Source organism: Ambystoma mexicanum, chromosome 1p (assembly GCF_040938575.1).
Source record: "Ambystoma mexicanum isolate Mex_15411 chromosome 1p, UKY_AmexF1_1, whole genome shotgun sequence".
NCBI lineage: Eukaryota > Metazoa > Chordata > Amphibia > Caudata > Ambystomatidae > Ambystoma > Ambystoma mexicanum.
Window position 1 is genome coordinate 236,743,192 of NC_090921.1, and position 22,599 is coordinate 236,765,790.

General features: G+C 49.2%; 1 long non-coding RNA gene across 1 annotated transcript in view; it reads right to left on the reverse strand.

Annotated features, from left to right (window-relative positions):
• Positions 1 to 22,599, reverse strand: part of LOC138568517 (uncharacterized) — a 282,465-nt gene that overhangs the window by 82,197 nt on the left and 177,669 nt on the right. The gene's annotated exons all lie outside the window — the stretch shown is intronic.

A 22,599-nucleotide genomic window follows, 5' to 3' on the forward strand; every position in this document is an offset into this window, starting at 1 on the left:
TGAGTAATACCCGAAGCCCAATGTTCTGCCAAGGATGATCATAGTGCCACAGTAGGGCATTCAGGGTATGGTGTTAAAGATGACTCACCACACTCCCGAAATGCCTGTTGAGCTTAGGACGTAGGGGGTGGCTATGGTTCGTGGCAACTACACACTCCCGTGGCTACCCCTGTGAGTCTTAGAGAAGTATTAGCACAGTGATTCAAAGTCTGTGCCCAAATGCTTAGAATGGGCTTGCAGTAGGAATCTTCAGTCAGGACGGGCTCAATAATAACATATACAGCTGTTTGTACATGAAGGCAAATTTAAATGCAGGCACAATAACTGAAAAACGTGATGGTGAGCTGTAGAGGATAGTCAGCATGGAGGACCATTACTAGTGGTCCTGGGCTTCCTCACCTGCACTGGAGAGCTCCAGATGCCACCAGAACCAGGAAACACACGTCGCACACCGCATGCACCGCGTAGGGGGTGTGTCTATAAAGCCAAGCCTCCTCATATCAATAGCAAGTGTGGACATTCTTCCACGAGCACAAGCAACAAAGGAAAGCATTCCTCTCCACTCCTTCACAAAAACACACGTCGCACAACGCGCGCTCCGCGTAGAGGTGTATTTATAAAGCCAAGCCTCCTGATATCAATAGTTAGTGAGGACAGACTTGCACAAGCAACAAAGGAAAACGTTCCTCTCGGTTCGCCATTCCTTCACTAAAATACATGTTGCACACCGCGCGCTGCGCGTAGGGTTGTGTTTATAAAGCCAAGGCTCCTGATATCAATAGCAAGTGTGGACAGACTTCCATGAGCACAAGCAACAAAGGAAAGCATTCCTCTCTGTTCACGAAAACACACGTCGCATTATGCAACATGGTCTCTTAGAATATGTTCGTTTCAGACATGCAAGGTCTATGTCTGTTGTTAAAGTCATACATTATGGTATGTGCAGAGTTGTGTGAGTAGCAAGCGCATGACTTCATGTGATGGCATGTGAATTTTGCACATTTGCTGAAACACTTGAGGGTTTTCAGGATGTTAAGTCGTCATGATGACTTGGACTTTAACAATTTATCACTTGAAATAATGTATGAATTCTTTATTCTGAACCGCAGTAATTTTGCAATTGCATATTCTTGTGCGTGTTTACATAGTGATAAGGTTTGGGGTTTTTAAAGTGATTAGAGTGTTTGCAGTGATTGTGACTAGGCAGATGGAAGCGTTTCTCTTTCTGCCAATGGAATTTATAACATGCAGCACATTGCAGGTGCATGTTGTTAGTATGATTTGATGTTGCGATAGCTGGTGTGGGTGGGACGCGCCCCCCACATTTTTTGTGGTACACCATCCCCCCACATTTTAACCCTCCCCCCAAATTTCAACTTGGTGGAATGTATGCTGCTGGGGTTTGGGACGCCTTCCGCAAGTCAGTTGTGTTGAGTTAGGGGTATGAGAAGATTTATTTCAGTACTATAAGAATTGTATGGGTGTGTTGGATGCATTTATGGAATTGTGGTGTTCAACCTCATTGTTGGGGCATGTGGTGTTGTGGTGTTTCAACCCCTTTATTGAGACTATGGTAGAATTTGCGCATGGTAATGTGCCATGTCAGGAATTCTGTGTGATAGTCCTGTGTACAAGTACACCTCAGCCAGTAGGTTGTTGACAGAGTTGGGTACGTTGTTTTTTGAGGTGTTGTTGTGGATGGGCACATTTGGTTTCTGTGTGGAGTTTGATTCAAAGCCAAATGTGAATGTAGACTTGAGTCCTGTCCAAAATAGGATTCTTTCTTTGTTGATTGACCAATTCTTTCAGCATCTTCAGTAGTATTCTGGTGTGGTTGCTGAGTTAACATCTGTAGTTTGGTCTCTGTGACAACTGTTGTTTTGTTGGATGGAAGTTATGATGGTGGCACACTTCCTTAGCGGGGGCATCCTAACGCCATTCACCTCCCCCCCACTGCACACCCAACCAACCCTTAGTCCAGGTGTCGTGTAGGCCGGCACAACCATCCCTGCCCCTCCCCCCACCCTCTCCCCACCCTTTCTGCTGTGCCGGCCTTCCCTCATCCGCATTCCCTGTGCAAGCAATAATAGGCGGAGACAAGTTGTACGATTGGAAGTGTTAATGCCACAGCAGCTTTATTTTGCATAAAGTCTTGGAGTTATCTTACATACGATCCGTAATTCACCACACCACAGGTTCTTCTACACCGTGTGAGGTTACCTAGGGTCTCCCCCCCCGCCGTCGGCGTCGAGCGGACGCCTCCGGGGTACCCCGGCCCTGTCTATCTTCTCTCTACCCCTTGGTCATCAGTCGTTGATTGCCACTTGCCCCCATCCATATCGTTTATTTCTCCTCTTAACTTTGGTCCGTTGACTCAAATGCAGCTCTGCCCGCCCCCTCCCCTCTCTGAGTCCCCAAGGTCCCCTTCTATCTACCGCAGGCCGCCCCTTGGCGCCTTGCGACTGGAAGATCCTATACAGACACCACCGACAGTGTCCCAATGCAACTCGTACTTCACATACAACAACGGGCCGACCCCGACCTCCGGTGCCGACCCACCACTTTCTCCCTGCCTAAAAAGTCATCGTCCTACGATGTCCATATGTACTAGTGTCCCGTGCTACTTTGACTCACAGTCCCACCTTCTTCTCTAGCACAGCCTCTACTCGAGACCCTCATCCCCAAATTCCTTCCCCCCCCGGTGGGCTTCCCTTGAAGACCTTTGTTGTATTTTGAGCTTCGTTCTTTTGATCCCCCCGCCCCTCTCTTTCGGGTTTGGAATGGTTTCCAAGACCCCTATCTCCCTCCCCTTTTTCCCCAGGGCCTCCCCTGAGTCTAGTACTCCTGGGGCGCCGTAAGTTCTAATCTGTTGGCTGTGCATTCCCCTATGGGCCTGACAGCGCTTTGCTACAGGGATCACAATGTAACTCCGCCGGGCGACCTGAAAAGGAAACAAAAGAAACAAAATTTATTACATCACATTTCCTCATAAAGAGAGGGCGGGTGGGAAAATGCTTCTTTTCGACCACACTCGGCGGGGGCAGGAACCGGGGGAAGTGATCGTCCGTGTGACGATCCTACCCTTTTGTAGGGTCTTCCCCCCCCGCTTCCTGCTCCCGCCGGCCCCCCCCAACCAAGACCATGATCCCCAACCACTTCCGGGGCGGCCCCCTCCCCCTTTGCCCCCCCTCCCGTGGTCGTGAGTTGGCCCCTCCTCCCACGCCCCCGTGGGACCGCCAAAGGAGAAGGAAAAGGGGGGGGGGGGGAGTGTCTCTGGCCCGGCAACCCCCACTAAGGGGCGGCGCCTGCCATGCCGCGTCCCGCAGCACATTCGCCCGCCAGAGTCACGTGAGTGACACCGAGCCCACCTCACATGACAAGGGAAATAGGAAATAAAGAACGGCAATGTACAGAAACAGGCGGAGCCAAGTAGAACGAACACCAGGCTGTTTGCGTCGTTATTTGCGCTCCATGGCAAATGCGCGTGCTGCAGGTTAGTCGCCGGACCTCCTTGCAGGCATCCGGAGGTTAGGGCCTAAGTATCACACTGGCGACGAGGATCGACTCGACTCGTTTCACCCTGCCACGTGTTATTAGTGGCTGCATGCTCCAACTGCCGGCTCATCAAATCCCAACCAGCCGGAGCGACAGTGCCCCGCCAGGGCCCAAAGGTTGCATTCAACATTGCAGGAGAAGGCACGTAGCGCAGCAGAATGGAGCAATCCCGAATATGTCGGCCCGCATGAGGTGAGGGCGTGGGGAAGGGGTGCATGTTTACCAATTAGAGTGTTGAAACCCAGAACAACACGCTGCAAGAAGAGCAGTGAGCCATACACACACATACGCCCGCCTGCTCCCATGGCAGGCCAACAAAGCAGCCCAACTAGGGAGTGCAGCAGCAGAGGCCCCAGGAGAAGCTCAATGAGAGTGGAGAGGTAAATACCAGGACCAGACACCACGCATGGGATGTTTATGAGGCCTGTTGACCCTTATGCCACCAGAGCAGCACTACAGTGGGAAATATAACTCGAACAATTTGAGCTAAACCTGCAAGCCAGAGAAATAACAGAAGAAAAGAAACTGCACACCCTGCTACTGCTCAACCTCGGCGCTCTAGCGCTCAGGCTGTTCAACACTCTGCCAAACAGGGGTGCAACGGATAACTACAATGCAGCGGTCAGCATCAAATAACACATTCAAACCAGAGTTATACCCTGATTATGAAAGGTTCCCGTTCAGCATGATCTGACAAAGGGCAAAGGAAAATATTGTTGACTACAACGTACGGCTTAGGGAAATGGCGCTAGGTTGCGTATTCCCAGACGAAGAATTCACTGTCTGCCAAGTTATTAATGGAAATCTCCTCAGACAAACTACGCAGAACCGTGCTCTCTGAGAAAAACATCTCCCTAGACCGCATCCTAGCCGTGGGCAGACTGCGGTAATGCACAGACGACCAAGTAGCGGTCATTGACAACGTCCAGAAAGAAGAGGAGATAGCAGCAGTCGGAGGAAGATCAGAATGGAGCTGAACTGCCAGAGACATCAAACCCCATGCGGAAAGAGAGGGGCAAGGCCAGGGCTGTAGCCACTGCACAGAGATCACCAACCAGCAGCGGCACAAATGATACCTTGGAGGAAGAGGCATCCCCTGGAAAGACACCAGAATCAACCTAAAAAGAAAGGAGAAGGCGTCCACATGATATCCGCCATCAAACCAAGGAAAAACAATCCCAAGGGAAAAGAGTCCAGACGGCCCTCCTGCATAATCCTAGCCAACTGGACCCCCACCAAGGTTGTCATAGACACCGGGACGACGGTAAATGTCATGCCTCTGCTGAAGTTCAAGAAAATCAAACCAATGCCCCAACTATGTGTGCAAAAAGCTGCTACCATTTTCTGGATCATTCTGTTCTGACCTAAGACACAACGGAACAACATGTCGAGCCCGGATCTATGTGGTAGATGCAGGTTTGAAGACACTCCTGAGCTGCCGCACAGCCGAAAAGCTGAGGCTAGTACAGTTCGCGTTCAGCATCAACGCACCCGGCATCGACAACCTTCTAGCAAAACACAACAAGGTATTCCAGGGCATAGGGTGCCTCTGATCGAGACTATTCAAACTACATACCAACAATTGAACCCAAGTCTGTGAGACATCGCTGGGTTCACTTCCTCATGCGCTAAACAGTAGAGAAAGAGCTAGAGAAGCTGGAGACACAAGGGATAATCGAGAAGACCTCACCTATGGGGGCTCGAATGGGAATGGGGATGGTCGGGGTTCCCTGAATGGGGAAATACCGGGCCCTCCAAGGTCGGAATGGCCCGGTATTTCCCCATTCAGGGAACCCGGACCCTAGTTTGGAGGCAGCCATGCCCTTGTTAAGGGCATGGCTGCCTCTAAACTCCTAATGAGGCCCATAGTGTTAGTTGATCTAAGCCTTCTGTTTGACTGATGTCAGGTGATTTTCTCGTTCAAATAGCCAAGAGCATTGCCATATATTATTTTGTGCACGAATACAAGCTACTTAAAGAGTGCTCTAGCTCTGATTGGCAGCCAGTGGAGGTATCTTCGATGTTCTGTAATATGATCTCCTCGTGGCACTTGTTTTATGACCCGAATCGCATAATTTTGTATAATTTGAAGGCCATGCAGATCTTTTCCTGAAGCCCCACTCAAAAGTGAATCACAATAATCCATCCTAGATAGGATGGTAGCTCTCACCAGTGTTTCACAATTTTGTTCAGATATGAGAGGTCTGATTTTGCTTAAATGTTTGAGGTAGTAGTGGGTAATTTGTATTACTCAATTTGCTTGAGCCTCTGAGCTGACAGAGCAGTCCAAGTAGGTACCCAGTGTTTTTACATTGGACAATGTTTTAATGACACTTCCATCAAGCTGGAAGTTATCATGGGATCTAATTTAGTTCTCATATGTAAAGAGTCAAAAATCAGTAGCTCTGTGTTTGCATCGAGACACATCCAATGCCTCTGCATCCATTGCATTAATGTTTTAAAGATTGTGTTTAGCATGGAACTATCCTGTTCATAATCCCCAGTTAACCTAGTAGAAGCAGAGTGTCGTCAGCGTAATTTGTAAACATGACATTTGCATCATCCAGCAATTTACATAGTGGTACCATCTAACGGTTAAACAAAGTTGGTGACAAGCAGGCACCCTGTGTGACTCCACATGTGATGGGTGAAAAATTTGATCACATGTCACCGCAATGGATGGCGGATACTTTGTTAGCCAGGTGTTTAAGACCCACCACCCAGGTTGGTAAGAAATTTCCGACTTTCTCCAAAGCAGCCAATAAAATATCATGATCTAGTAAATCAAAAGCTGCTAAGTCCAATAAAACAGCATGCCGCTTCTGCCTGAATCCACTAAATCTAACATATTTGATTGCAAATCCAATAACGCAGTTTCTGTGTTATGTTGTATTCTGAAACCGGATTGTTTGGGCTGGAAACTTTTATTTTGTTCCATAAAGTTCTGCAATTGTTTGGTTTCCATTTTGTCCTATATTTTCAGTAAGAATGGTGTGTGTGTGTGTTTGGACGTAAATTGACACTATCTTCAGGGTGGAGTCACAGTTACTTCTTTTATACTCTTAGGTACCTTATTGTGGTTAAAAGAAGCATTTATAAAACGGACGAGAAAAAGACCAAAGATGTTCTTATGAGTGAGCCTGAGCTTGGATGGAATACGATCTCCTAAACGGGAGGTCGGGTGCATGCAATTCATTGATTCCATCAATTCCGCCAGATTTATATTTCTAAATGAGAAACTAGTTTCTCCTCATCTAGATTATTGTTTTGTGTATGTATTGGGGCATGTAAAGAGTCATCGAGAAGAGATGTTCTGATTTTATTGTGGGCATTTAGAACTTTGTCAGCAAATGCCTTTTGAACTCTCAAACAGTCCTCCACAGTGGGAGTAAAGGAACAAGGTTGTTGGCTTGGTTTTTCAATTGTCTTAAAGATGCTAAATAGTTGCTTTGTTTTGTTTTTTGCATTTGCTATCTGCTGCGCTGTTAGGGAGAATTCTCTGTTTAGGCTGAATTTCCTAACCTAGTGAGTCCCCAGCAGCTTTGCTGGATTTTTGGGGTTTATTTTTTTCTCCTGCCAAGAGTGAGACTCTTTTACCCTCACTCTTGGACATGATTTGAGTGTGTTTCTTTGAATCTGGATGTGTTTAATGGGCTATGGGGTCTTTTACTCCATAGGGTTTCATGTGTTTTTGTGATTGTGTTACACAGAACCCTCCGTGCAGTAACACAGGGGTGTCATAGTGACCCCCCCCCCCAGTACAGACTCCATACCCTGGGACTGACTACTGTCTCCCAGGGCATGTAAAGTCACCATTGACTTTACTAGTCTTAAATTCTGAACAGAACCAGTACAAACCATCATATTGTGGACGTACTGGCTGGGGCAATTCGATTGCCCCAGGGTCTGTTAGTCGAGGGGGCACGTCTCCGTCCCCCCTGATCGAATTTTGGCTGGTGGCAGTGGATACTACTTTTTATATTCAACCGCGAATATTTTCCTATGGGATTTCCCATTGTTTTAGGCTACTATCTTTATTTAATTATTTAAGGTAGCCTCGAACATACCGCCGGTTTATTTAATTAATATTAATTCTCCGGTTGGTATTTTTTGCCAAAACTTGATTCTAAAATGGCGTTTGTGTTCTCTTCTGTGATTTCAACCCAAGTCGAACCCTTTGTTCCACTTTTTGGCGGGCTTCTCCACAGAAGCCCTCCAAAGTGGTGCCACTATGTCTGGGGTACTTAGGAGGGGTGGAGGGGAATTTAGGCACCCTAGACTGTGTTGCCTAGGCAACTCAAGTCGCACTCCGTCCTGATTGGCCCAAGTGGTGAGCCGGCCAGCTCACCACTTAGCATGTTTGAGTGACAGCTAGGCTGAGTGAATGGGGGTTTGTTGCATAAAAGCAGGGCTTTGGGGACTGGAACTTCAGAAGTCGCCACAGGACCTAAGAATCTGATGAGGGAGAAGCTGAGCCGACCTGCCACGACACCACGACCGGTGGAGCCCTGCTGGACCGTCTCACCACTTTTCCCAACGACAGAGGAGATTTCCCGCCGGAGAGTCTTCTTCCTTTGACTGGTGGGGATAACCAGTTTCACCGTCTTTTCGCTTTCCCGACGTATCTCGTGGCCGCCTTGCCCGTGCTAAGCACCCCAGCAACCGGGATACCAAGTTTTACCACGACCGCGAGACAAAGGTACCACCTTTTACCGGAAAACTCTGCGGCTGGTTTCTGCCCTGGTAGTTCAACGACCTGCATCTTTCCACCACGTCGAGATCTTCTCTTCCCCTGGACGACGACGCAACTTGCAACCACTACCAGGAACAACTGCCACCGCTGGAGGATCCTTCCCACTTAAGGTACCGTGTCCCGCCTGGCTTCCCTTGCAACCGACTGTACGGGGTAGATTTAGCCCCCGGCTTTCGAACCTGGGTTAGCCTGGGACACCTTGGCTAAACTTTTCTAAGCCTCTCTAAACTCTTTTCTGAACCCTCTGCAAGACTTTCTAAGCCTAGTGTAACTGTGTGATCTTGGGCGCATTTGCGCTCTGCTCTCTCTAAGAGTGGGCCCAGCCTTTGGACTTTCGCTCACCAGTGACTTTTTGCTCTCTGCCTTGCTAATAGTGTTCCTGAATCGTAGAGTGGTGTAACCCTGCATATTCTGTCTTTTTCCCTCCCTTTTTCACCACCTTAGTAGAGTGCAATCTAGTTAAGCGCTCGCCTCTGTATGAAAATAAGTGGTGTCTTACTGTGATTTTCTAATAAGGAAAAAGGGGTGTATATATCATAATAGTAACTGTGTTTGGAATATTTTACAATAAGAGTGCTGGAGTGTTTCAACTGTGTGTTTATAAATAAATAATTATATACTTTGATACCAAAGCTCTGGTCAGTGTTTGCTTGTATTATTGTATCTGAGTGCCTATTGAGTATACTTTGCATACTGCCTAACTCTTCTTGAGGGAAGTCTGACTGCTCAGCCACAGCTACCAGGTAAATCTGGGTGGTAAAGACTGTTACCAAGTGGGTTTACTGCTAACACCTGTAGTCTTAAATCTTTTGCAGTGGTCCTTAAGGGAACTGCACAGGTTTCTGCCTAACATGCGCGAAATACCTATTTTTATTTTTTTTTGTTTTTTTTGTTGATCCTAGTATTTTGAATATCGGAGCGTCTGAGGTCCAACGGCAACAACGGCCGCATTGCTCTCACTGTGATGAATCTTGTCTGACATCTGATCCCAGAGTTAAGCTTCACATTCTTTTTGGCACACGGTGAACGCCAAACAACTCTTTTAGTAGAATCGAAAATAGGCATCCATGACTCTGGATTATGAGGGCACCCAGCATGAGGGTGGCGACCCATCTTTGGTCATCATACTCTAGTTTAACAGGCACCACAGGTGCACTCGGGCACCCCTTTATGGATTTTTTCCTGGTAGCTGCTTGAAGAAGGTGTTCCTAGCCAAGCTGCCTCTTCTTATTTGCCCTGGGAGGTCGCACTGCGGGGCACTCACGCCTTGCTTCTCTTCTTACTTCTTTTCACAAGTGCTCTCAATGCAGCTGCTTTAAAAGTTCCTTTCTCCTGCCAGAACACTTATAAAACACCCTGGGTGGTTGGTCCTCAACATATGGGAGCAGTGGGTCCAAAACCTGTTACTGCACTCCCCACAGCAGTTTAATCCTTTTTCTTTTCTTTGTAGACACCTTGTTCCTTGGTCTCCACACCTGGATCCAGTTTTAAAAACCAACTCATCGTCAGTGTTGTTATGTGGACTCCAGGAGGCAGCAGGTAAGATCACTCAAGTTCCATTTATTAAGTTGTAACAAGTAGGTAGCTCAGGATCAGGGTTGAGCCCGAAAAGGGAACCCACCTGCACCCACCACTCAGGCTTACATCTTCAACTGACTGGGCTAGAACATTCTCTCAGTGACATCATTCAGCCAAGCATCCAGGGGTTCAGGCCATAACAGTGAGCATCACGACGCAGGACGTTTTTGTGCGGCTTCTTTGGTACCAGAGGTTTCGACACTGCTACTTCACAGCAGATCCCTTTTCGGCCAAACTTGTTGGCCGCGGCCAAGTGGGGGCAGGCGCCTATCGCTGGCAGCATATTTTGGCGCGTGATGCATGCGAACTGGGCGAGAGATCGAAAATAAATATGTGGCTTTCAGGTTTCATGCAATTATAAAAGCTTTTCTATGTATGTCATATTAAACATAGAAACAGTTGACATACAGATAAACTGGAAAATATGTTCTAAAAACGCTATCCTTTTCAGTACAATGCTAGTTTCTAAGTGCACCTATCCGTTTAAAGCGTTGGACTAGAAGAGCGCCTACCACAAGCTGCATTTAATAGTATGATATGCCCTACACATAGGGAATTCGAGGACAGCCGTTCCCGCTGGGGAAGCACAAGCACTAGAAAAGAGAGTGGGGAAGTCCGTGCTGTCACTTTTGGCCGCTAGAGGAGAACAGTATTACATTAAATGTAAGCAAATTAAAACTGACCAAACCACTCTTATGATGACCAACAAAAGTGTGGCATCACGCACGTGAAAAGCATCACCCAGCAACACCATTATGTCAGAATAATGGACAGTGCAAGGTTCCCTTGACAGAAACGAACAAATTCACCCCGCCCAACTATTGCTCCTGTTTCCACCACGCCGAATTGGACATGTGTGTATACAACTAGGTAGAAAGTTAGAAAGAACACTTATAATTGGCTTAGACAAATAAAATACGAGTTATTTTCTGTTGCCCCAATGGAACGAACTACTGGTGCCCTTTGTATGTCAACATGCCCGTGGGTGCCAAAGAGTACAGAATGTTACTATCATCTAACACTAGCCTTTATTGCTCCCAAAACTGTTACTAGAGCAGTTTGACAGGGATGTCATTTCTCCACAATGCCTGGGGTAGTGGAAGTGACATCACACAACCCTTGACCTTTGATGACAGCACAGGAAGTGATGTCATTTGACACCACCTCGAAGTGACATCACAGGAAGCAATTGAACACATTTCACCCCTTGACAAAACAGGAAGTGGCATCACATACCGTTGTTCCTAAGTACACTACAAATAATACATAACGCTATCACTGTAAGGTGATATACATTTCATACAAGAACGGATCACCACATGTTTCATTAATATCAATTTGTATAGGCCCATATTACCAAATTACCGTGGATGCATAGCAGACGTCCAAGGCCAAATGACAATGATGTGTTATTATATAGCACTTACATGCTTTATATAGAACAAATATACATACGTCACCCAACTTGTGTTGGTGCCCATTTATCAACTTCAGAAGGATGAAAGGATGAGGTGGCCTTACCAGGATTCAAACCTGCAAGTAACATGCACATCACGTTCAGCGAACACTCAACTCACTGAGCTATCTTACTGGCTACAGGTGTGTACCGGCTATAGTAAAATTAGCAAATACATGTCAGAATGTTTTGAAAGTTAGAAAGTAAATTGCACTCTGTAGTGGATACCGTTAATCTGGTAACTGAGATTTAACAGCAGGTCAGTTCATCTGCAAGTCTGATGCAAAGTTGGCCACATGTCAAGCCTGCATGGATCTACTTTTCAGGCTTCAGAGATTGGCAAAATACATACCAGCGGGTGGGTTCATAACTGTGTATTAAAAATGTTAGAGTAGCTCAGGGAAAGCAGCGCACTCGCACGGCATCCCGTACTCTGCGCACTTGTTAACTCATACATGCGAACAAACATCCTGAACAGCATGCCTCGGAGATAGGAAATATAGACAAATAGCAACAAAGCATTAATTGTGGCACAATGAAATCAACTGACACTGTGTGCTATGGTCATACATTTCTACACTGTACACAAGCTTTTAGGCACAAGGATTTTTTCAAGAGACCGAGGACACCAAAATGGAATGTCTTGTGTTGATCGTAACAGGGATATGGCAGAAAAAAACATGCTAAAACTGCAACTTGCGAAAAGTAAAATGCAAAGTCCAAAATGGATGCTTATTCTAGTTTAAATGCTTTTTGGAAGTTTGTGTCTGCATTGTGAATTTGAGGTGTTTAAGAACAGACTAAATCAGTGACTCACCCCCTGAAGTGTGCCTGAAATAAACCTTTAATGAGTCTAGCAATTATTATATAGAATTCCTGAAAGATGAGTTATTTGTTATGCCTATTCTTTCTTATTTAGGATCACTGCTCAAAGTGTTACACTTGTGGAGCCCCCAGTTTTTTTTAAGAGGCCAGAACAAGAAAGCCAGCCACTCCAGAAACAAAGAGCCATATGGCACTGACCACAGCCCAAGAAATTCAATAAAAATAAAAAGTGGAGTTTTATAAAGGTAGCAAGGGAGACCAAAATGGGTAGCAAGGGAGACCCCAGGCATTGCAGGTGCGAACCCTGGCGACCCCCAAATGACGTCCCAGGGGTTTCCATGGCAGGAGAGGCCTCTCATCTCCACTGTTCTTTGTATAGCTTCGATTTTAAGTGAAATCAGCACAAGGGGAGCGTTCCTTTTCCTTCCTGATCTGGTGTTAGTAGTAGACTGTGACCGCACTGGGGTTAACAAACTCGGCTTAGATTTTAATTGAATGTGTATGTAATTGCATTCCGATTTTGTTTTTTCGATTGGAATAGCTATTTATTTAAATATTTTGTATTAAACGTTTGTAAATACAATAAGATAAAGCAGAAATATGCAATAACAATATTTAAATGCATTGTTAAATATAATGGCTAATGTTAGAGAAAGTGTACATTTGACAAATAACAGCAATTGATCATCATACTTTGATAACCAACATAAAAGACATGACACAAAACGTTACAGAAACATGCAGGGGATGGGGGTAAAAATCAGAGAACTAAAATATGATTATTATTCTTACAGAATTCATACATTTTTTAAATTAAGTTTAATCCGGGTTATGGGCATTTGGCGCGAGGGTGAATTACTAATAGGGTGCAAAGGCAGCTGGGAATTAATTGTGATGTTGTGCACCTTTAAGCAAAAACGAGTCCCTGCTAAGGGCTCGTGTGATGTCACATGTCTGTGAGCAATGTAATAAAAAGGGATGAGGGGCTCAGTAGAGGGACCGCCAGGGGGCGCGGAGCATGCTGGACGTGTGAGACCAGCGCTCCTCCACCACTGCATGGCCTAGCACTCTGAGCCAATCCCCGGCCGGGAGTTTGGAGTAACCCCGACGGGAATGTGCGCCCCCACGGCAGCGGCCCAACGAATCGAGCGCCCCTCCGAAAGTGGATATAGCCTGGCCCCGCTCGGCGAGCAACAGAGAGGACACCTTTTCGGAGGCCGTGCAGCGGAGCCACTGAGGGCGTCACCTCTCGCGGGGCCCCGGGCCTCGGCCGGACCTGCCGCAGAACCCGGAGCAGCCGATCGTCCTCTACGCAGCCGCGGCCCGCGCCCATAACACCGGGGGGGGGTGCCAGAGCACGCCCCCGGCCGTGCGCAGACGCTGAGCGGGCCTCGGAGCTCTGCCTCAGTGGTGTGTGGACATCGCACGAGGCCAGGGACGCTCCAGTGCAGACAACTAGCAGCAAATCAGGACTCCGGGGGCCTCCCGACCCATCCCCCGCGCACGGAGGCCTACTTGAAAAGGAGCCCCCAGTGAAGGGGTCCGAGCCCACAATGGACGTGTGGAGGCCCTCGACGGCCCGGAGAAGGTGAGGAGCGCAGGGGGGAGAACTGATACTCGGCGGACTGGTTTTGGCCCCCCCCACCCCGGCGCCCTCCGGGCACGGTCCAGCGCAACTCACCCCATAAAAGCTGGCACGGCCCTTCCCCTTGGAGTACAAGGGTCCCCCCGGAATATTTCAGCCATGACGCATCTGGGGAAACGGGCCCCAATCACAATCTTAGCCCCCCTTGTGAGGACCGGAGCCATCACTTGCAAGCTTGCCTCCACGGAAGCGGGGGCGGGCCCAAGACGACCAGAGGAAAGCTCAAGGCATTAAGGCAGGGTGAGAGGCACCCCCCGCACCCACCCATACTCCAAAGGGCACCCAGAGACCGGAGCCCTGGAACCAACTCAGCCCACGTGCGCAATCCGCTCCATCCAACGCTTCCGCCGGTCCGACGCACCCCTCTGTGATCCACACAGTCACCATACCATCAAGTGCCGACCCCACCCCACCCCCGCAGTGCTAACGAAGGACGACCTCAAGGACATCCTCCAGGAGATAAAAGCGATTTGAACGGACATACAAGCCTCTATAGTTGATCTCAGGGGGAGAGTGGAGACGCTCGAGGAAAAAATGGAGGGAATGGAAAACAATCACCTCCAAATGGACCTGTTAGACATGAAATACGAAGCGAGGCTAACAGACCTAGAAATCAGAGAGGAGGATATAGCCCTGAAAATGGACGACCTAGAGAACAGAGAACACCGAAACAACCTGCGCGTTATGGGTGTGACTCAACAGAGAGGTGAGACTGCTGCAGACGTGGGGAGAAAGGTTCAGGGCCTCATCAACCAACTCTTCACACTCAAGGGGGGCAAGGAAGTCCAGCTGGAAAGAGCCCACCGAGGGGGAGGTGGAGCGAGGGGCGGCCCAAGGTCCATAGTTGTGCGCTTCCTCCGCTACAGAGAGAAAATGGAGGTCCTCGAGAAAGCGAGAAGGCTGGAGAGTTTCTTGTTCGAAGGAGACACAGTGAGGATTTACCAGGACCTCTCGGCTTTCACTCTTACCCGCAGAAGAGAGTGCCGGCCACTCACCCAGTGGCTCACCAGCCAAGACCGAAGATACAGGTGGTCCTTCCTATTAGCCTTGTCTTTTGAATGCTCAGGAGTGGACTATAGAGTAACCAGCGGCAAGGAGGCATCCCAAGTGCTGCAGGTACTCAAAGGGGGTACCCCAGAGGAAGTAAACGAGATGGAGGCGCAAGAGCCTCGGAGCGCTGTGAGGGAACCGGAGGACCCCTGGTCCACAAAGAAGAAGATAAAGGGCCGAAGGAAATTCAAGAAACTTAAAACCCCCACAACAGAAGCCGAAGGGGACAAAGTGATCAGAGGCTCGCTATTAGTGAGCCTGAGAGATTGAATCAAACAGCCCCGGCCGGGGACGCTGAGCTTAACAAGGGGGCTGCGGTGGATGGACTTGCATTCACCCTGGTGGCTTGCCCGTTGGCAGGCGTCATGATAGAGAAGGGGAGGGGGTAGGAGGGAAGGGAGAGAGTTGGGGTTGGGGATCTTGGGGACCCACACAGTCTCAAAACCACATTGGAAGGTGGCAGCAAGCACAGATCCGGGAAGAAGTTATACACAAGACAAGGACCCAATGGCGGACAATGAGAATAGGGGCCGGGCTGAGTCACTAAGAATTGGCTCACTCAATGTAAAGGGTCTGAACTCCCCAGCAAAGCGCTCCCTCTTGGGGAGGGAAATGAAGAACGCTAAAATAGATATCCTCTTCGTACAGGAAACTAGAACGGTCACGGGAGAGGAGAGGGCCATCCCGGGAGCACACGTGGGCCAGACCTTCTGGGCATCCGCTCCCACAAAACGGAGTGGAGTCGGGATCATCCTGCAGAGAAACCAGAGACTCACAGAGGTAACCAGGTGGGAGAGGGAAGACGGTAGAGCCATGATTATATCAGGTGACTTGCACAACTCCAGGGTCTCCCTAGCAGCAATCTATTGTCCTAATGTGGGCCAGGTTGAATTTCTCAAAGAGGCAATGGGAGAGATAATGGCCAGGACAGAGGGGCTCCTTATACTGGGTGGAGACTTTAACATGTGGGCAAATCGGGAACTAGATCATAGTGGAGGGGCCATCCCGTTAGGCAGCCGAGGGGGCAGACCCCAGGGGAAATTACGGGAGCTAATGTGGGGCTATGGGCTCGTGGACACATGGAGGGAATTGCATCCGGAAGGTAAGGGATACACCTTCTACTCAGCGGTCCATTGCACCAGAACGAGAATAGATTATCTTTTCATGGGGCACCAGAATATGAGCCGAGTGGAGTCCTGCATCATCCGCCCGGTTAGCTGTTTGGACCACAACATGGTCTGGGCAGATATTAGTGTATTGGGTCTGAAACCCAGAGAATCCCTGTGGAAATGCAATGACTTCCTGCTAAGGGATGTGGTTTTTAAGGAGGCGATGGAGAAGGTGATAAATTAATATTTTGAACTCAATAACACGGGTGAAGTCAACATAGAGACAGTCTGGGAGGCAGCAAAGGTGACCTGGAGGGGTGTTCTGATTAGAGAGGGGGCTTCCATAAAAAAACACCAGGACTCTCCTGGCTCATAGGCTACGGCCGGAGATAATAGCATTGGAGGGATCGGAAGGCAAGAGGGATGAGGAGAGGGAAAGGGACTTGGGGGATGCAAGAGAGAAAAGGCAAGAGCTGAGAGCATTGGAGATGGGGAAAATTGTAGCGGTATATATAACAAAAAAAGGGTGTAAACACCGTACAATATACCCACAGAGGTGACAAACACCAGGAATCGTATATTCCCGAATATACTTATTCATACAATAATTTATTTAATTATAACACTCTTAAAATGATCACGTTACATAAAATTCATAGTTAAACACACAATATATAAAACATCAAAAGACTGTACTTCACAAAACACATGAAAATCCCAAATTTGGGTTAATTCTGCTGATTTGTAAATTGACTCCGTGTGAAACTCCACACTGGAGTGATTTCTCTTTTAACTAGGTTTTATTGGTCCTTGCTCAGTAACTAAAATTGTAGCGGGCCTCCAACACCTGCGCCAAAGGTATTATGAGAAAGGAGATAAGGCCGACGCCATGCTGGCGGCCAAACTCCGGGGCCAACGGAGAGATAGATGGGTGTCAAGGATCTCATGCAGGGATGAGGGGACAAAAACGGATCCCGAGGGAATAGTGGAGGAATTCGCGGGGTTCTATGAGGCTCTCTACGGGAGGGAAGGAGAAGTGGAGGCGGAGGCACTGGGAGCATACCTCGGAGGAGTAACATTACCCGTGATGGACCCCCCAGAGGCATCAGCTTTAGACGCCCCAATAACGAGCGAGGAGGTACTCAAGGCAATATCGGGTCTTAAGCTGGGCAGGGCCCCCGGGGAGGACGGATTTACCGCAGGCTTCTATAAGGCCTTTGGAGGCCTACTAGCGGGGTTTCTGGCGGGCCTATTCACAAATATCATGAGGACCGGAGGGCGCCTCCGTCTTTTGGCAAAGCACTGATAACAGTGATCCCAAAGGAGGGCAAAGATCCAACAGACTGCCGGTCATATAGACCAATCTCCCTCCTGAATGTGGACGCTAAACTGTTCACCAGGATCATAGCCACGAGACTAGACAGCCATATGCCGGTACTCATCCACTCCGACCAGGTGGGCTTCATACAGGGGAGACAGGGGGCGGACACCCTCCGAAAGACCCTGCATCTGATGAGGGAAGCAGCCCCGAAGGGAGACAACCCTGTCTTGGTGACCATCGACGCCGAAAAGGCGTTCGACAGGGTGGACTGGGAGTTTCTACATGGAGCCCTTGTCAAACTGGGCTTTGGCGAGGGAATCAGGCGAGCCATTAAGGCCTTATACACAGACCCCTCGGCTCGAGTCATGGTGAATGGTCGCCTTTCACGAACATTCAGCCTTCAAAGGGGGACGAGGCAGGGCTGCCCCCTCTCCCCAATCCTGTTCGCCATGACCATGGAAATCCTTGCAGAGTACATCAGATGTGCCCCGATGGTCCGCGGTATTGCTGTTGGAGGTCGTACCTTCAAGCTCGGCCTCTATGCAGATGACATACTGCTCCACCTGAGGGAACCTACTAGCTCGGTCCCGGCGGCCGTTCGGTTTATTGAACGGTTTGGCCAATTCTCAGGTTTCAGGATGAACATAGGGAAGTCAATGATATTCCCCTTTGCCCCAGACGCAGACAGGGACCTCACGGAGCTGTCCCCCCTGGGGTTTCAAATTCGCACCGAAGGGATTAAATACCTGGGGATCAACATCCTCCGGCCCCATGAAGATCTAAGCCAAGCAAATTACCCCCCGCTGTTTGACAACTTATTTAAAGATATGGAGACATGGGGTAAGGGGCAAATCCCGTGGATGGGAAGGATAAACGCTGTAAAGATTAACCTTCTCCCCAGGGTCCTGTACGTTTTCCAGATGCTCCCTTTGGAAGCCCCAGACGCACTTCTTAAAGAAGCCAAAAAACGTATAACAAGATTCATATGGCAAGGCCAGAGCCACAGAATAGGTTACGAAACACTCACCCTCCCCAAGGATAGAGGGGGGGTCGGCCTCCCAGATTTACAAACTTACCACAGAGCAGCCCAGCTCAGAACCCTGGCCCCCCACCTCAGAGAGGACCCCAACAAACAATGGGTCTTTTCTCGAAAACTCCCTCCTGAGCCCGGTCGCAGTGGGTGAGTGGTTATGGGTCCCGATGAAAAAGCTGCCAAGGAGAATCAGGGATCACCCAATACTAGTAACAATGTGGAATGCGTTGGAGAGTAAGGGACACAGTGAGAAGGTGACCACTTGGCCCTCCCCCATGAGTCACATCTGGTCCACACCAGTTTTAGAGGAAATCCCAGGCCATGAACACTATCAGCCCTGGTTTGACGCGGGCCTATGTAGAGGTGGTCAGTTGGTCAGGGAGGAGTCCTTTATAAGCATCCAGGAGCTTGAAGAATCCTTGGGAACAGGTAGGCTCTCCCCACTCCTCTACCTGAGACTCAAGGGAATCCTAATGAAACCAAAACTAAAGGCCAAATTACAAAGATAATTCACCCCAGTTGAGAAAAATCTTAGATACCCTTGTAGAAATGAGAGGCCTCATCTCACTCCTTTACTCTGCCCTTTTAACCCCCCGGGAGGGAACCACCAAAAGCCTCAGGGGGAAATGGGAAAGAGACTTTGGTTGTAGGATCAGAGACAGTCTCTGGGGGCGACTCTGTAGTAGATCATTTAAGACCTCGATCTCTTGCCAATACAAAACCCATGCTGTCAAACTCCTGCACAGATGGCAGTATGACCCGATCACACTTTCTAGGATGTTCCCAGACGTAATCCCCCTTTGCTGGCACGGGTGTGGGGAAAGGGCAAACTATTGGCACATGTGGTGGACATGCGGGAAGGTCCAAACTTACTGGGCCGAAGTCCTTAGCTGGCAGAAAGAGGCGGGAGAAGGTGTGCTGCCCGCTGGACCCGATATTGATACTGTTTGGCCTGCAGCATAGGGATGACCACTGGGAAAAATTACCGGACCTCTCACACTGCCTACTGTTGGCAGCCAGAGCGGCCCGCGCTATAACGTGGAAGAGGCCTGCCCTCCCCTCGAAGAAAGAATGGGTGATGATTGCCAAAGACATATTCCTAATGGAAAGACTCACTGCGGCTTTACATGGTTCAAGTACCCAAATAGAGACAGACTGGCTGCAATTTCAAGAGGTGTTTGGCAATACATGGGCCACGTCCTGAGACCCTCAAGCGTCCTTGGCCCGGCCCAAAAGCCCCGACATGGAACGAATGCCCTTGTAACTTGAAAAGCCGGTCGACCACTGGCGGAGAAAACCCAGATTGACGCTGCCCTATGCCGCATCATTTCTATAAGTAGACAGCAGCGCTCGAGATACTGTGTGGGGTGGGGGGAGGGGGGATGAACAAACGCAGGGAATAATGGCTTATAGTTTGATTTGTTGAGGGCGATTGCCCAAATCTTGTAATTTGCGTACCTATGCTGTTGTTTTCCAAAAATCAATAAAAATTGAATTTAAAAAAAAAAAAAAAGGGATGAGAGAGATCTCTGGTATCGGATGTCAGCTGGGTGCCCCCAGCAACCGTGTGTCTGGACACTGTGCCCTGAAGGTCCAGACATAACAATGGCGATGAAGTGGAAGAACCCCTGCTGCGAGGTCGGATGTCGGCTCGAGGAAGAAATGCTGGCAGCGGTATTATTCGGTGCTCTGTGATCGGAGTGTGGTGGAAGACGGTGGCTGCGCGGCCGGTCCCGTTGGCCGCATGGAGGGTGGCGCGTTTGGCTGTACTGCAGCGCTCCCTCCTGTGGGAGGAGAAGGAGGTGTGGATTCGTGGCTGCCGGGTACTGGGTGGGAGTCAGATGCCCGTGACTGCACAGGTGAGGCAGCGCTCCTGCCTGGAGGAGTGAAGCACCTGCCCCAAGGAAGTGCCTGCAGCGGCCCCAGCCTGGGACCCGCCTCTCTCTTGCCCCGGTGAGTGTGCCACCGGAAGCAGACCCGGGTCTTGTAGGCGGTGTATGCTCCCGTCATCTGAACTCTTGCTGTGCCGGAAGGCCCCGGTGTGATCCAGGGCCCATCGGCAGTGATTGTCTTTACTCGGAGTTGGGAGCTTTGAAAAAAAGGAAAATGTGCCACGCTGCTTCCGGTGCTCCCCATGAAGGGCCAGCTGAGCGGCGAACAGTGGGTGCTCTGGATCAGAGTGAGAAGAAAAAATAAATGATGTGGTTACACGGCTGTCTGCACACCACTAACAATTTTCCCGGGCCGTTGAGAGGTGAACGGTGTGTTGTCCGGTTTGGAGCAGGGAAAAAGCATGAAGTAAAGAGAGGCCCGCGCAGCAGCGGTTGCAACATGAACTTGATGGGCTCCACAAAAGATCCCCGGCCCAAATGGTAGTGCAGTGAGTTTTACTCAAAACAGAAAAAGATATGGGCAAAAGGAAAATGTGCGTGGAGCAGAAGGTACTCGCGGGTGTTTGCTTGCATCCTGCCATGCGGCTCTCTCTTTGTGCCCGGGCCAAGTGGTGGTTACTGTCAAAAGGAAAGAAAATGAAAAGGGGAAAAACAAATGAGGGTTGCAGCTCCTATGAGAGCTTGTGCGCCCTCCTATGCCAACAGTACTCCTGCATGGGGGAGCTGAGTAAGTAATGTGGCCCATACACCTGCCAACAGGATCGTGGTGCTGCCTGTCCCACCATCAATGTCCAAGGCCGATGTGGCCCCTGGTGCTCCCAGGTGCGCGTTTGCTGGCACCTGAACTGATATCAGTGGAAGTTTTGAACTGGTTTCCTGCATACAAGCAAGTGCTGAAAGTGGATTCAGTGATGATTCATTTTATGCTGAGTGCCTGCATGTCTTGTAAGGTGCTTAAAGTGGTCCCAGTCAAGGAATGTATGTAAAAGTACTCCTACACAGTGTCGGCAAGGTCAATAAGGTGCCAGTAGTTGACAATGGTGCCATTTGGCGGTTGAAGTGTCTGTTCTCCCGTGCTGACTAAATTGTCCCTCAAAAGGTAGCAGAACTGCCAACGTGCCACCAGCAGCCCATCAACCCTGACTGTCACCATCAATATGTACATAGTGCTCAGTATATGTTTGCACCTATGATTCCAAGTATTGCTTTTCGTGGCTCTTAATCTACTTTATGTCCACTGACGCTTGTCATTGTTTCATTTGTTATGAAAAAGGAGGAATGTGATGTTGTGCCTCTTTAAGGAGCAATGAGTCCCTGCTAAGGGGTCGTGCTGAAGTCACATGTCTGTGACCAATGTAATAAAAGGGATGAGCAGTTTCCCACTCATCAGTCAGCTCCACCAGACTCCTGCCTGATGAGTGATCTTTGCTGTGCTGCGCTATGGCTGCATTCCAGGCAGTGGGCCTGCCCTGCAGCGCCCTCACCATGGCAGTGCCCCTGCACAAGGACGCTGCCCACCTCTAACCAGCAGAGCCCCTGAATGGCAACTCTGCATAAGTGTCCCAGAGCTCCTGCGTGGCAACTCTGGCAGTTGATACGTTTTATCAGATGTCGGCTGGGGATACATGCCAACCCTCCCGATTTAGGCGTGAGACTTCCGATTTTTTGGTGGGAAATAGTGCTATTTTTCAGTTTCCTGCCTAAAATAATTGTAGCCCCAATGCATTCCTATGGGGAAATGTATGTCTCCCGATTTCCCTGTGGAAATCTCCCTCCCAGGTGCGTCTGAATGTTGGCATGTATGGCTGGGTTCCCCCAGCAACCGTGTGTCTGGACCCTGTGCCTGAGGGTCTAGACAACACTAATCAACCTAGCGCCAATTGAGCAGCGCTGAATTGGCTGATTCGCCACTGTGGATGCTCCGCGGTAAAATGGCCAGCGCCGAAAGAGGGCTCACCGCTAACATCAATCCAGCTCACCAGGACGCAGCAAGCTCAGTCCTGCCCACTCTAGCATCGGCCCTCCCATCTCTTCATGCACAATGCTGGCATCCTGCACACACCAAAATTGCTCTTTCCCTAAGGAAGAAGGCTACTTGCAATGCCAGCAACCGCTGATTCACTGGCAGTAAGATAAGATACATGGCACTCTCCACCAACATAACGACGAATAGTGATAATGCATAGTTTATCATGTAATGTTCACACTAGTGCATGGTACAAAATCACAGAACACGCAGGCAGCGTACACAAGCAGCCTCTTTAATACTGGTGAATAGGCTTGGAGTGTACCGATGCGTACCAACGGGTCAGGATGTAATCACGAAAGAAGAAAGATTTACTCCATTGGTTGAGTTCACTTCGACTTTGGTGAACGGTACCA